The following is a 17,054-nucleotide window of genomic DNA, read 5'->3' on the forward strand; positions in this document are numbered from 1 at the left end:
ACACAGTACTTAAAATTTTATTTTCAATGTGCTTGTATGCCACAACATATACAGGTTGTAATCCAAAGGACACACAAACAGTGAACGGCACTGTAACTTGTCTGATTTTCTATGGATTGGCCCAACATCAATTGAGAATATTGTCATCCTCATATTCCCAAACCTCCACATTAGGTTCCCTGCTTTTCCCTCAAGTTTCCCAAATACTTTCTACATTACAGTCAGCTCATTCACTTCTTTGTAGCCATGCCTTTTAATTCCCTTTTCCTTCCTCTCCTCTGCCACTACATGCAACTCTCATAGCAGCCAAGCACAAAGCAGGACACTATGGCTGGTCCGGAGCAACAAGCATTCTCAGCAATCAGTAAATACATAGTTAATGATTGATATGGAAGACCAAATCAAAAACAAATCCTTGAGCTCAGGTCACAGACTTTTCTTGAGGAGTCTGGGGGAGGGAACACCAATTTGGATGTCCTTAGATTTCCACAAAATGCATACACATTCGGAGCTTTTAAGACCTCTACCTTATCCATCAAATCAGCCAACAAGCTCTAAAAATGAATGCGGGAACTGAAAGGCAGACTGTGTGATCAGTCGTCTCTTCAGGTAATTAAAGAAAAATGCTGTTCCCTTACTCAGCAGATTTTGCTTACAGGAGTCAGGTGATTAAAAAGAGGAATTAAGAGTGTTCTGAATATAAATGCATCTGTTGTCTATCTGGAAATTATGGCTGCTACTATAACCTAAGTGTTAACTCTACCTCCAGTTCATAATTTGAAGATAGGAAAACTGTCAGCTACATTTCTTGTTAAATAATTAAGGTTGCAAACCCAAGTTCATTCTAATATTTTAGCACTGCAGATTAACTAATTTAGACTCTAATTCAAGAGAGACAAGGAGAAAGTTTCCATGACCAACAGAACTAGTATTTTAGCACTGCAGAAAAGTAATTTTTTACAAAAGACAGCTTGAAATCTAGTTTCAGTACATCCCAAATCTGTTTAGCTTTAATGTTAACTAGCAAAACTGTGGTGTGGAGTGGTTTTGGGGTTTTTTATTTTCCATAAAACTGTATAGTGTATTCCTTAAAAATACCCATTCTTCAAAACTCTGAAAGATCCACAGTTCATAGGGTAGTCACGTAGGGTAAGACACTTACTGTCCCCCTCCTAAAGTACACTACCGCATTGCAATTGCTGTTGTCTAAAGTAAGTACGTAAATCCGTATTCACATTTCACTTTTGAAAACTAGAGCACTTATAAATTGGCATTAGGAGCCTGAATTCAAACACTTTGTGGTTATGACAAGACTCCACTGCACAGTAAGCATGCTACTGGGCAATAAATGCCATTCCCCGATTCATTTTCGAACAATTTAACGTCTTAATAATCAAAAGGAATGTTATCCAAGCTCTGAGGAAAGATGTGCGGATGAGTGATAAAGTAATGTATCTTCAGAGAAAAAGAATGAAGGGTAACTCATTGTTCCCGGAAAGAAAAGGTAAAAATTGCAATGCACCACTAGCTGGTGAAAGCCATACGTATTTCAGGAATATTTTCTACACTTTTTCTAAAATGTAGAAGAAAATGAGAACAAAACCTAATTAGTAATACAAGTCAGCTGTAATAAAGGTCATGAAAAAATACATTTTGGTGTGTATGGAAATGCCTTTCCCCAGAGGGATAAAGTTCCTTATACCCCATTTCTGCCATATCCAACCACAATCCTGACTTTGCTGGGCAGATCTACTTTTTCATCACTTATGCTTCATAGTAAAAGTATGCCCTGGAGCTATAATTCTAAAAGGCAAACAATAACTCATTTCATAGCTCTTGCTTAAGTGTGGAAAGTGAATTCTTATGTATTTCTCAAAATCAGAAAGGAGTAGGACATATGAATATGTTTGTCAAGTAAAACCTGGGAGAGGCCCAAGAACACTTGAAGGTATCAATAAGACTTGGAGGGGCAAAAACCTCTTAACTTTTTCTGCATAAAGAACAGGACAATAGTTGTCATGCTGCGGAAACTGCCTCAGTTCTTGCTGAGCTCATTTCTGCTCTCACATTCCCAGGCACCAACTGTTAAATAAAAAAAACCCCACAGCTTTTTTTTAATACCGATTCATCAAGATAGTTGTATCTTTTTGCAGTATGATGAGTGCCTAATTACAATGATTCAAATCTCTTGTCACCTTCAGGCTAGACTACAGATAGCAATGGTTTTTAGCCAGAGCTGATAGTGAAAATGAACTTGACACAGCACGCAATGGTTTGTTAAGCATGGTATAATATTAAAAACATCACTCCCCTTTTTAATCTAGCCAGGAGGAGAAAGAAATCACATGATTTTGAGTTCAAAGTTGCTAAATCCCTTCTCCAGCAGGGAAACATGCTTGTCTGATTACATTTTCAGGTTGAATGCATTTGTCACTCTATCAACTTTCTCCACATTCAGTCCTGTTTTGAGCCCTGTTGGCTTCAGACAGTTCTTTCTCCTCCTAATTTTGTTGTAATTTCTCAGAAGTTCCTTCAGCTTACTACCCATTTTTCTGCTTGGAAAATGGTTATATGCAGGCTGGGCCCTCTAGTGCATCTTGATATTAATGCACTACATTCCCTGTCCTTTTTGCGTTGTTTTCCTCTACCAAGAAACTTCTGAAAGAGCATTTACTCTGTCCATGTGCCTTTTGCAAGTGGACCGTATTTGTGCTTGTAGAACCTCAAAGGAAACAGGAGTTGACTGAGTGATATCCAGTCTAGCTGTACTGTCACTTATTGTCAAGACTCAAACTCAAGTACTCAGCCCCATGAATGGCACCTTCTGATAACCCGCTGCAAAATCAGCATCAAAAGCCCAGCTTTTCTTGAGGAAACTCAAGAGATGAGGACAGAGAAACATCTTCCTCACCAGGGGCATAAGTTCAGGAATGAAATCTCCTTAAAACTTCAAATACAGGTCCTTTATGAGGACAGTGATCTGCACTATCCTTTGAGATCAAAATGAGGCACATAGAGACACACGAGGCCTAGATGGGAAATTGTGAACAACTTCAGATCCTCAAAATATGTTCAGCTTCAGCTTAAGCCAGAGAACAAAACCCTCAGGGTGTAATTCTCTCGGTCGCTATGCTGCATGTCCTATCCAAGCCAATCTAAAACTTCAGCATTTAGAAAACCATCTTGATACTCCTGTATCACAAATTTTTTGATTCCTCAGGTTCTATTTCATGATCATTAACAAAATTACTCATCTAATCTCAAACCATTTGCTTGTCTTTCACTTTTAGTTTATTAAGATAAAAAAGACCTTGCTAACAGGTAAAACTGGAGATGGTTAAAATGCTTTAAATAAAAAGCTGCAATTATATCTAAACAGATATTTTTATGTCACTTAAATTATTTAGGTTTTTAAAGTAATGAGTGAAATGTCTTTAAAATAGGCAATATTATGTACGTAACCAAAATTTACAATGAAAAAGCTTGCAGTAGTCCAGGGGAAAAAACAAATCAGTAACATAACAAAGAAACTGGCCATGGTACAATTAGTATGAACAATATCAGAATTATCTGTATTAATTCTCAACACAGCATATATAGCTTCACTATGTATGACCTCTAAATTGATAAAATCATCAAAGATCAACAAATACAGATATGAATGTCCTCTATATGAATGACTGCTCTTTACACTCAGATGAGTCTTTTCAGCCACAATAACAAACAAAGAAAAAGGAAGTCTTATTGAATAGCAACCCTATGGTATAGGCAAAGTTGCACATTTTGTTACAACTTCCCAGGTTACCGAAAATTCAATGCACCTCTTAGCTGCATCACACCCAGTCTATGTTTCAAAAGAAATTGTTGAAAGAAAGGTTTGGCCTTTTTTTTAATGGATTTTAAAACAGCTTTTGCCAGCAAAGGCCTTCCCAGTTTTGGAAGGAAAAATGTCATTATAGGCACGCTGTAAATGTCATAGAACATGAGGAAATAGCATACAAGTGACGAAGTTTTCTAACAGACTTGGAGTTACCTGATAAAATCACTACAAGGCGGAAGCACCTTGAAGCTTGCTTTTCTTTCACTGCAAGATTAATTTAAGCTCTCTTTTTAAAACCTTCAAAAAGTGTTCATTACCATGCGAGTTGTGTATATGATTTGCGATCAACAGGTGTGACAAAACATGAATAAGCTTTTGAAAACCAAGAATGGGCTTATGTTAAGTTGTTTAACATAAGGATGAAATCTGTCCTGATTGATTTTTAAATAAAACAGAGCTAAATTCATACCACTGACATTAAGCATAATGGAACAATAACTATTTATGGTTTCTCTGTGAATTCTGGTAGTAAAACTCTGGATGTGGTCACAGAAATAATAAATCTGCATTTGTTATCTGGAAAACAAAACAATTATAGTAATTTTCTGCTATTACAAGCAATTGTCTTTAATTACCTCAATATATTATTTCATTGTCTGAAAAGACAGGATGTCAGTGTGAATAGCATTGGTTTGGCAGCCCCAAATTACCAACAACCATCAAAATGGTGCATGCTCTCTCTCTTCCCTTCCCCAAAGAGAGGATCTGAGCTTTCACAGAAGCTTGAACTTCTACCTCAGTATCACACAAAAAATAAAAAAATTGAAATGAAAGGAATTGGACAGACAATTTCAAAAATTCCAAGTGGTGTGTTCATGTATTTTAAGTTTGTTCTTTGCATCATGCATATCTTTTAATTATCAATCATTTCACAGTTTGATCCACTCTTACTAGCAACCCATTTCTCATTTGACTCTAATTTACACCAGAGGTAAATGGCAATACGATGGAAACGGTACTGCGCAAACAACCTATTACTTGACAGTAATTCTGCAGGTGGCCATGCAAGGATGCCTTTAGAGCACCAGCCAATCACTGGCCAATTTCTCGCTTTTGCAGGGTTTCAAAAAAATGAAAAAAAAAAAAAAATTACAAAAACAAGAAAAAATAATTAAAAAATCAAATATAGCAATTACCCACTCCCATTATTGCTGTGAGTATATTATAGGTCAGCTTTTGCCATGAAAATCAAACTAATACCCAAACTAACACTTAAGTTACACATTTTGACTCCTTTATGTAAACTTGAGCATCAATAACTGGTTGAAGTCTTTAACCTTGTGTTTGTAATTCTGTAATTCCATGTATTCCAAAGAAATTTTTATCATTTACAAATTTTGGAGTATGTTTTCAATCATAAAAATCATATTTCCCTTTTTTTTTAAAACAGTTCATCCAGGATTTATCACTTATTAAGGACATTGTTTAAAAATGCATTAGTTCTGAGCAATTTCGAAAGATCTCTCAAATGAGAGCTGTGACTGAGCATTCTAGTTAGCAGCAACATTTGGCTCTTTCCATTTCCACAGCTGTAAAAGATATGATTAAATTAATTCATCCACACAAGTTTAATCTTCCACATTGGTAGTGCAAAACAAAACCAGTAAATGGCTTCAGCTGGCGGAAGCAGAGTTAAGTAGTTTCTGTATTTCACACGAGCCTTTATTTTACAAAAGCCTGATACAATATTAGGGGTCTTCTCACTTTCATCTGTGGATTTCTTTTCCCAAAATCTTTGTCTCACTTGGGCTTGCTCAAATTAAAGTCATGGCTGCTGTTACATTTCTGTGTGATGCTTCCTTTTCATCCACCTTCATATGTTAAGGGAAGCAGCAATTTTTACCATTATCATTATTCCTTTACTTTTAAGCAGAAGGCCAACAGCATAATCTTCACACTAATCTATGAAATAGATGACGGTTATTATATACATGAGAAAAAGATGCAGAATTTTCATTCTTCTGCTTACTTGCCCCATTCAGCAAATAGTGCATTATTTCCTTTCATGATAATAACATTTCTTTGATCCCAGAAAAGAAATTTTGGAAAAATTAAGTTAGAAATAAATGTAGAGTAACTAACTTCCATGGCCTCAATTACAAAAGACATTTACTGCAGTTCATCCATGACTAGGGAGTTTTAAAATGCACAGCATGCCATCTTCTGAAAGTCAAGCAGCAGCATCCTCACAGGTATGCCACTCCTGCAGCTTTATGCAACATCTGCACTCTCACGTCCTTGAACTCAGAGTCACTAATAACCTCAGCACAGCACATATTTTAAAAGAACACTGATGCTGAAATTGGCATTTATTCACTGACATTACACTTGCACATTGTGCACAACTTCATGATCACCGCAGTGAAGTTCAGCTATGCACTAGAATTTAACGTGTTGCACAGTTTTGCCAATGGGATTCAGAAAACCAACATGACAACAGTGCAGTTAATTTATTAAGTCATGTACTGAATAGGGATACAACTTGATATATTGCAAAGCAGAGAGAAAAAGTCACTTAGGGGGTTTCCTAATATCGCATATGAAAAATTCTACTCAGAAAAGAACACAAAACAAAAAACCTCTTAGCAAAAGAAGAACTGTGATAAAGTTAAACATCACTGACAGATGCCAAAGAAGCTAGTCCAGCTAGATCTTTATGGAATCTAAATATTTAATTTGCCCTTTGATGAAATGTCAAGTAGTCAAGTTATTCTGCGATCAAATAGTCCCCCCAAGGAGTAAGGTCTGCTTACTACCTAAGTATTTACTCAAATGAAACTGCTACCAATGCCACTATTTCATTATCTGTCTGAATTTTGTATTTTAACACAAGAATGGCACTGTGTTCCGAGTTTTCCAATACCAATCTTACACTGAATTACACATGAAGAGACCTTTGCAGCAAGCTGAAACAGTAATGAAGTTAACAGCACTCCTAACAGATACGGGATTTTGCCAGCAGAGTGTTCAATGAACATTCTGAGCTTTCACATAAATTCTGTCACAAGCTGCACCTCATTCACTGACATTACATCATTAAGAATTTTGTTTCAATTTGAATGTATTAATTACATTTACAAAGGAACTCTTTCAATATCTAAAAAACACTTAAAAAACTTGTCTGCTTCCTCACATGTAATGATGTATATACACTGTCACAGAAGGTGCCTATTTACCATTCTGCTTTGTGTGACAGTCTCTCCTTGTGCCCTGTAAGATCATGGAAAAGATCCTCCTGGAAGCTATGTCAAGGCGTATGGATGACAGGGAGGTGATTAGAGACAGCCAACATGGCTTCACAAAGGGCAAATCGTGCCTGGCAAATCTGGTGGCCTTCTATGATAGAGTGACTGTGTTGGTGGACCAGGGAAGAGCAACTGACGTCATCTACCTTGACTTCTCCAAGGCCTTTGACACAGTCCCACACAACATCTTTGCCTCTAAATCGGAGAGATATGGATTTGATGGATGGATAAGGAATTGGCTGGATGGCCACATCCAAAAAGTTGCAGTCAACAGCTCAACATCCAAATGGAGATCAGTAACAAGTGGTATCCCTCAGGTGTCCATTTCAGGACCGCTACTGCTCCATGTCTTTATTAATAATATAGTGGTATCGAGCACGCCCTCAGCATGTCTGCGGATGACACCAAGCTGAGTGGTGCAGTTGATATGCCTGAGGGACGGGATGCCATCCGCAGGGACCTTGACAGGCTTGAGAAGCAATCCAATGTGAACCTCATGAAGTTCAACAAGGCCAAGCGCAAGATCTGGCACCTGGGTCAGGGCAATCACCAGTATCAGACTGGGGGATGAATGTATTGCGAGCAGACCTGCAGAGAAGGACTTGGGGATATTGGTAGATGAAAAAACAGATATGAGTCGCCAATGTGCACTTGCAGCCCGGAAAGCCAATTGTACCCTGGGCTGCATAAAAAGAAGCGTGGCCAGCAGGTCGAGGGAGGTGATTCTGCCCCTCTACTCTGCTCTGGTGAGACCCCACCTGGAGTTCTGCATCCAGCTCTGGGGTCCCTAGTACAGGAAAGACATGGACCTGTTAAAGCGGGTCCAGAGGAGGGCCACAAAAAAGATTGGAGGGCTGGGACACCTCTCCTCTTAAGAAAGGCTGAGAGAGTTGGGATTGTTTAGCCTGGAAAACAGAAGACTCCAGGGAGACCTTATTGCAGCCTTTTAATACTTAAAGGGGGCTTATAAGAAAGATGGGGACAGACTTTTTATATGAGGGCCTGTAGTGACAGGACAAAGGGCAATGGTTTTAATTTGAAAGAGGGTAGATTTAGATTAGATACAAGGAAGAAATTCTTTACTGTGAGGGGGGTAAGACACTGTAACAGATTGCCTGGAGAAGCTGTAGATGCCCCATCCCTGGAAGTGCTCAAGGTCAGGCTGGATGGGGCTTTGAGCAACCTTATCTAAAGGAAGAGATGTGCTCCCCCCCAGAACAGGAGGTGGACTAGATAATCTTGAAAGGTCCCTTCCAACCCAAACCATTCTATGATTCTACCATAAAAGCAGTAGGCAATTCCTTACAACTCACTGCATTACATTCACTGCATCTGGTCAAGTTATCAGAACAAAAACTGGCAAAACAATGGATTGGGAAGCACAAATCCACAGCTCAGGTAAGAAAGAATGGAAATAGCTTCGTATAATAGCACATTAAGCTTTACATTTGCTTCTGTTTTTCTTCATACTATTATTTAAATAACAGTCACTTAATATAACCATTATCAAAGAAATATAATTACACAAAATTTTTATGACAATAAAATCAGAAATAAAGCCATGTAATAAGACTGATTTTGAAGTCCATATAGACTTATTCTTTCAACGTGTATTTCTAATGCATTTTACAAGCCTTCCATTTCTCAAGGAAGACAGGCTCAACAGTTACAAAATCACTTAATTGTCCTCCAAAAATGCCAAATATTCTTTAAAAGTGCATTTCTTAAGAGTTTGGTCATTTCTGTCCAAAAATTACATAGCAAGAAGGTGTTATTGCCCTGAGGTGGATATTCTTGCCTTCTAAGAGGTGCATTCAAATAGATAATTATCTCTCAGACTTTATACAACGACAACTACATCTGCAAGATAGTGTCTCACTCTACTTGCTCAGAAGTTTGGGTACAACTGCCTGAGACCAGCTACGATGGACAGTCAGCCTATCAACCTTCAGCAGGCCTCAGCTCCTATTAAAAGGTATGTGGTAATTCAGAGCCCATGAGTGGCCCTCAGCAGGCAAGCTGGTGTCCACCAGTATGGAATGGAGTTCCCAGCAGTGACAGCAGGTCTCGCAGCAGGGCTGCGATATTCCACTAGCTTTCATTACAGAAATCAGTGACATTAATTTGGCAAGAACCGAGTCTAGCATTGCACTTAAACTAATGATACTGTTAATGAAATACCATTAATTTATGTCCCACATGGCTACATTATACAAATAGGTTAATATATGCATGATATACATGTATACCTATACTCATAGTCCTGATATCCACATGATGAAAGACAAAACCATTTATTAAATTGCATTTATTATGTATCTTAAACTATCTGGAGTACGCTGTTCTTTCGAATCCTCTCTGCAGTTTTTAAGTCTTTAAATCACGTTCCCCCCCCAGTCTGATTTGTCAGGCAAGTCACAATGGTCCAATTTCACAGGCAACTGGTCCACTATTGTTAAAAAACCTGCTTCTTGTGAAACTCTCAGCAGGTATGAAATATCACAATATCCACATTTTCCTGGACACTACTCTGTCTACATCAGTCAAAAGTGCAAAAAGGAAAAAAGTCAGCTACAGGTGGAAAGAAACCCTACTATTTCTCTAAAGACTGTAGATCTTAATTTTCCAACAGAAACATACCACTTGCCCTTGCTCTGAGATACTTCATCATATGGAAAGAAATATATTCATGCTAGAGATTTTCTAAACCTTTTAGAAATACTCTTCTGCTCTTTCCCCAGAATCTTGTAAGCTGGGGACTCACTTCTGAAACAGCTTTGCTATCAAGTATGGCATATACAGGTTATAAAAACGTAAAGGTTTAATCAGCACTTTTTTGAGTTAAGTTCACTAACAGGTTTGCCAAATTAACCAGACCAGAATTGTGTAAATATATCATTAAACCCCATTTTGTATTTGCATATGACCTGTCTCTTAAGAGTGTATTCATCCTCTGTTTTGGTGTTTTATATATTTACAAAGATACTCTAAAGTTTTGTCTGAAGAGAAAAATTGCATAGAATGAGAAAAACTTCTGTGGTAACTTTAGCATCTTATAACTTGTAAATTAGCAATGAAAGAACTGAGATAAGTCTTTGGGAGTATATTTGAAGTTTTAATGAAAGAGTCAGATTACAAAAAGCCATAGTGGGAGTCTTATATGAGGAAGCTTTAAAGTTAGTTGCAATGTATTAAAAAACAACATTCAAATAAATTATTTTTCACTGCAGTATGCCAAGTTTTTGGAGATAGAATTAAAATTGGGCTTTCATTTTAGACCAAGTAAAGCATAATATTAGACTATAATACTCCATATACTAGTGAGATCCAAATGCCCACGGTGTTGCAAGAGAACATTTTCCCTCAGGCATTTGAAATTTAATGCTTCTTTAATATTCTCTGTTGGATATTGTTAGAATGGAATTTCAAATATTTCCTGCAATTTGAGTTGAAGATTACTGAATAATGCTGAGCAGCAAAAAATTTTTGAAGCATACATCTAAAGCTGGCATAGTAGCTTAATGTCCTGTTGTTTCTTGCTTTAGCAAAATTAATTTCTACAGTCTTCAACCATGAATTCAAGCACCACCTGGAGATACAAACCCGTAATTTAACTGTGGTGTATTTCTAGCTCCCTTGACTAATACACTAAGGCTAGACCCTGGATGTCAGACAGCTATAAAAGGAAAAGGCCATTTCATAGCAATACTTTATATTCTCCTAAGTCAGACAGCAGGCAACTTGAAAAACAGTATCTGTCCCATTATTGTAAATAAATGGGATTACCTGTCATGAAATAAATGTACATGGTTTTGCCTATATTAGAAGTATATATTCTACTATATAGTCAAGAGTAACACCTTTCCAATAGGACTCAAAATATTCAAAAGGCTTTTATCCAATTAAGATCCAACCTTTTCACCATACATGTGTTAGTGCATTACCATGGTTACTCAATACAGGTAAGGGTAGACTGCAAATTAAGCCTAACAAAAAGGCAAAGTTGTATCATTCTAGAAACAAACCAGAAAAAGATATAATCATGATTCCCTTTGCTTGATTACTTCGTGGAGAAGTCTCCTTCATCCACAGATGCAGCTATTTTCTTTTCCATCATTTGTGTCCACAATATAAGTGTTCATGCTCCCGATTTTGTTCCATGGCCATGGTTCCCTTACCATTCATACTGGGCACATGCAGACTCACTCCTTGGTGCTCTCCTACACAAAGCCTGCCAATTCCCCTCAAAATGGCTTGGAACGCTGCTTCAGACAGTATAACTACCATGAGTTCAAATGAAGTAATTCCTCAACACCATCCCAGCCAGATAAGGCAACTCTAAATGCCTTCATGACATGCCCAAAAGTTCTAAACATTGATCCTCAGTCTCATGCTGCAAGAAAACCATTCTCATGGGTTCCAACATAACCCTCGTCGACACTCTGAATTGAAAAACCAACAAAAATATCTGTATGCGTGTTTTGGAGCTGCAGGAAACTCAAAGTTATGTAGCATGGGTACGGCCAATAGACGCCACACAGCTGGATTCATGGGCCTACGCTTTCATTAAGAGGCGGGGACAGTTTAGCCTTACAGTGTGCAACTGATTGAATACAAGCATGTGCAGAAATTGAGTACTTGTGTTTACATGAGCAGAATGAATAAATACAATTTCTTCTTTCTTTCCTCAAGGATCAGTAAAAACACTGAATGTGGACAGTACTATAAGCAACACTAAAGCCATCTGTAGACTCTGCTGCTGCTTAAAAATCAATTCAGATAAGGTTTCCAAAAGCCGGCCAGATACCAAAATGATTCTGTGAAGCAGCAGAAAAACCTCTATACAGGAAACAAAGTGTTTATTTTGCTCTTAAGCTTATTACTGATAAATTCATATTTTTAAAATTATGTTTCACATATGAACAATGTCATCAAGATAAAAATTTAGCAGTATTTTCCTTCTGTAAAGAAATTAACAAAAAAACAATTAACTTCAAAAAGTCAACATCATAAGACATCATTCTCCCTCCCCAGATATTTGTATTGATATTTTCTTTAAAACATCATTCAATACTTGGGGGGAAAAAAAGGGAGAAAAATTCAATCTGCATAATGGCAGCTATTAACAACTTAGTTCTGTGAAAATACAAAACCAAATACAAATGGATATTGTAAAGCAAGCTGAAATATTTTAAGCAAACTGTGTGATCATAATTCATAGAAATAACCTTAATGAAAACAGCACTTGTAATTATGTGATAGGTTAGGCATGGAAAAGCATCCATCAGTCATTCTGACATGGAAGGGATGGATAAAGGAAGCAGATGAATTCACCTGCCTGCACTGAGTCTAAAAAAACAGAAAGTAATCATTATGGCTTGTAACTTCTCGTATCAAAATTTATTCCTTGATTATCAGGTTATCATGACCAAGTGCAAAAGAAAGTCTTTTAAGACAAAAAGCAAACATTTACTTTCAGTAGAAGCTGTTTTGCTACTTGACTAAATGCTTACTTCATTTTAAAACACTTTCAATGACATCAGCTTAATGTTTAAGTCTAGTTTTTGGGTTTGGGGTGGTGGTGTTTTTTCTAAATTGTTGTAATGAATTAACTTAAGATTACAAGGTTTGGTTTTGTAGAACTTGAATTGTTAAACAAGTCATTTCTTCCTTAGAATACCAACCTCCCTCTTCTGATTGGGTCTAAAACACATCAACACTTTTACTAGGTTTTATAAAACAAGAGGAAACGGAATGAAGAAGCTATTGCACAATGCCAAGATAATTTTTAGATGTTCATAAAAAAGCAGATTTTCAATTACTTACATGCTTACAGCTAATGCATTAACCTGCTAGTTTTGCTGAACAGGAACATATTAAAAGGGGCTGGTACAATCTTCATTCAAATTTCTCAAAAAGAAGCAATGCAATGCATGTGCCTTGGAAACCCACCTTATTGATACAACAATTTCATAACACTCCAAAAATCGAATGAACCAAGGAAATGTACCATTTCTTGTGATCAATGCACAGGTGACATTCTTTTTACATGAGTCCATAACCTAACATTCTTCTTGTTGCATTTTAATTGGGAAGTCACATTTCCCAAGGAAATTGCTTTATTACTTTTATACAGTCTGCATGGAAAAAGGTATCTTTAGATGTACTTTCAAGTAGTTAACTAATTGAATCCACGATGTCCAGATTACACATTGGCAGTTTTCATCACAAAATGTGCATTTAGGTTCTATGGTCTGGAAGCTGGCTTAGCAGAACAGCCAGATAGCAAATATAGAAAAGCACTTTCTGTCATACTCATGCCATTCTCTTATTTGCAAAGGATGATTTTACTCCTCCCCTCTTTCCATTTCCCATCTCCCAAGGATTTGCAAAAACATCTACCACCTCAGTTCACCTACCATGGGAAGAAGTACCTAATTCACTCAGAAGTTACAAGTCACAATCAACCTCCTCCACACATTGACATTAGTGAGTAGAAAATCCATATTGTTGTCACAAAGTGTCTGTTCAACCAAGAAAAAGACAGATTTGTGTTAAGGTAAAAGAGAATCCAGTAAGCCTATTTCTCATACACCAAGAACACAATTCTTCTGTTCTATTTGTAATAATTCAGAGATCAACTTTGCTGAATTTACAGCCAATATACCGAAGTCTTCGTGCGCGCGTGTGTGCGCATTTTAGTTGTTTTGGTTTTTTTAACAGGCATTCTCTATACTCTGTACTTCTAAGAACTGTGAAAAGAAAATCCTCCAAAAATGGTTCACAGACGGTAGACGATAATAGATTTTCCAGAATCTCTCAGCTTTGTCTACAATGGGGTTGCTATCATCAAGCCGCTGCGCTATCACAACCCCTAGCCAGTGAGGGAGCCCTGCAATTCCTGAAGTGCGCTCCAGGCACCTGAGGCCTATAAGCATCAGACCAAGCACCTGAGATCTACCTACGCACAGACAGCAAAGGCGGCCTTAACTGTTACAGTGTTCTCTGGCAAAAGTACAATAGTTGTTTGTACTATTAACCTACTTAGAAATAAGAAACAAAAAAGAACATTCTGGTCACAATTTTTATTAGGATTTGACTCATGAATAGTTCATAAAGATTACTAATACATACTACAAGCATGCTGTACATCATTTGTGTCTCTTCATAGTCAGTAGGCACGAGTACAGGATGTTTTACGGCATCCTATCTACCTATTTAAAACATACTAAAGGTTGTATAAGCAATTAATGAATGATTAATAACATCTAATTATGTAAAAACCCAACTAAACTATTAAGAAGTAAAAATGAAGCCATAGGATAAAGTGGAACCAGTTCCATAGAAGGTAAAATTTCTCTTTAAAAAAGTTTGCTGAACCATAGCAAAAAAAATCAGTGTTATAAACGATTTCTAGATACACAAGTTTCTTCATACCATTTAGTGTCTATGCAGTATCACATAACTGAAGTTTAGAAATGAACAGTGAAAAATTAGTTTTGGTCATTAACACTAGGAATACAAAAAAAAAATCATGTATAAAAATATAAATTCTTAACAAAAGTGTATCTAGTTTCATTTTCTAAACTAAGATTTTAATTGTTCTTGCTTATATCTATGTCTTTGTCATTTTTAAACTCTATTACAGATTTCTCACATACTTTTAAAAATAGCTTTTGATCCTCTTAATCCCATTACAGTGGGGTTTTTTAATGCTTTATTTTATTTCTGGAAAATCCCTTATTAGTATTATTATTATTCCGTTGGATTATAACCCAGAAGAGGCTTCCAAAACCGTTCCAATTCTACTATTATTTCTAGGATTGAAACCAGCAATTATATAGTTAATTTTTTTATGTAGTCTTAAACATTTTAAACGTTAATTATATCACACAGACTTAGATACAAGAAACATGTTTTTGTATTAAAAATGGTAAGTAAATGCATGAGATAAAAGAAAAACTGTATTTTACATGGAGACAATAAAAAGATAACTTCACAAATTATTGAAAATTAAGTGTAAAACTTACCTAAAAAAATTCATCAATTTCTATAGATGGCAATGAAGAAAAAGAAAATCCCATCCAAAATACAGTTAAAGAACACAGCCAGCTGTTAACAGAGAATAATTCATTTTAAAATACAAAAAAAATTAAGAGAGAATTCTGGCAAACTACCCTTCAAAACTACTAGTTGTCCTGAAAAATAATACTTAATCCCCGCAAAATGGAGATTAAAACATCTTGAGTATTAAGTGTGTTGTTTAATTACACCAATTTCCAAGTAATTCAATATCTTTTGAGTGCAAAAACTGTAAAATGTATTTCACGAATTAGCTGAGAGCCCAATCCACATGCACTCTAAATTTCCATTACTTCTTTTGCATGTAATATGTTTCCATTTATGCAGCTCTTTGGCTTAAAGCACTATGTAAAAGACACATGCTAATAAAACATGGGGGAAGCGTTAAAGAATATTAAAAAATTACACCAACACCTTATGATCTCAAAAAAATATTGGCAACAGAAGACTCAAAATTGGCAAGAAAATTATGAGACAATAACAAACTGGAGGAAATCCGAAGACTGTGACAAAGCTGACAGGAAAAACAGCAGTAAATTTAGAATGAAAATATCCAAAACTTTGAAAAGGTGGTAAGACTAATAAATCAGCAAAAATAAGTCAAATACACCACACTTCTTGAAGATAAAGAGCACGGATTTGGAAGATTGCATTGCAGAAACATGAACACTGAATGTTTATAGATTCCTACAGTGACAACAGTCTGAAGACAGTGGCGTGATTTAACAGCATGAGAAACACTACCAAGAACCAACACTTCCTACAACACCAGGAAGGCTTCTATCCAGAAGCAAAGGATATATTTTAAAAACTAATAAACACCAGGAAAAGGAGTTGTAAAAACCAGATGGGGAGACAAAAGCATCTCTCATTTATTTTCGCGCATTTACATTTTCCTTGAAATATATTAAAGCTTAACAAGTAGAAACAAAATTTAAGCCAAGTAAGAAGGAAATAGTAGAACTGTTAAGTTTCGCTAAATTTAAAAATTACACCACAATCATAAAAGGCGAAACTTTAAGGTCCCTTTAGTTAAATCATCACAAAAGACAGTGCAGACAGTCTTAAACCAATTTAACTCTATCTCAGACTAATTATACTGGGAACAGATTTAAAATAAACTGATATTCGTCTGACAAACAAAAGCATTTACACATGCCTTTGCATCCTATTCATTACAAATCACTTTCAACACAAGACATGTTGTTATCTTCAACAAGAAATAATACAAGGAGCACAAGCTTGGGCAAAAAATGAGCGAGAATGAAAACGGAGCCTTACTTACATGAGAAAGTTTGATTAGCTTAACTGAAATCCATTAAACCAATACAATCTGCTATGTTGACACACACAAATCAGTTTACAGCATGCTAACATTGCTTTAGCTGAAAATTGATAAGGAATCAATTTAAACTGAACTGATTATGCTGAGTGGAAATTACCTTATGCAGGTCCACATCAGGTTTTGTGTACATTTAAATCTTAAATAATCTTAAATAGTGTTAATTAAGTCTGTACAATGTCTGGGTGAGAAAAAGGTTAGTCACTACGGTAAAGCATCTTAGGACACTCTGGAATAATGTGACTGGAAAACAAGCTCCCTTCTACTTACCAAGCTTCTCTACATTTCACAGCAAGCCAGACCTCAGCTTTGCTTGCAGCTATTTGGCTTTCAAATTCATCCCCAGAAGGGAACTAAGGTACAATCTTCATTCATGTTAAAAATGTACGGTTATTAACTGATATAAATCAGTATAGTTTGACATTTAAAATAAACTAGGTATGACTGTATCCCTTCAACTCTGACACTGCAGTTTTCTGTACTGCAGGAGCTGTCAGAAGTTCAG

The 17,054-nt window shown here is 36.4% G+C and overlaps 1 protein-coding gene across 1 annotated transcript in view; it reads right to left on the reverse strand.

Moving 5' to 3' along the window:
• The window catches only part of WDPCP (WD repeat containing planar cell polarity effector), a 159,003-nt gene extending 143,765 nt beyond the window's left edge, over window positions 1-15,238 (reverse strand). Inside the window, exon 1 of the mRNA XM_075147603.1 lies at window positions 15,156-15,238. The gene's annotated coding sequence lies outside the window, so the exon portion shown is untranslated. The remainder of the gene's footprint in view (window positions 1-15,155) is intronic.
• Between the last annotated feature and the right edge of the window lie 1,816 nt (window positions 15,239-17,054).

This window comes from Calonectris borealis, chromosome 3 (genome assembly GCF_964195595.1).
Source record: "Calonectris borealis chromosome 3, bCalBor7.hap1.2, whole genome shotgun sequence".
NCBI classification, from domain to species: Eukaryota; Metazoa; Chordata; class Aves; order Procellariiformes; family Procellariidae; genus Calonectris; species Calonectris borealis.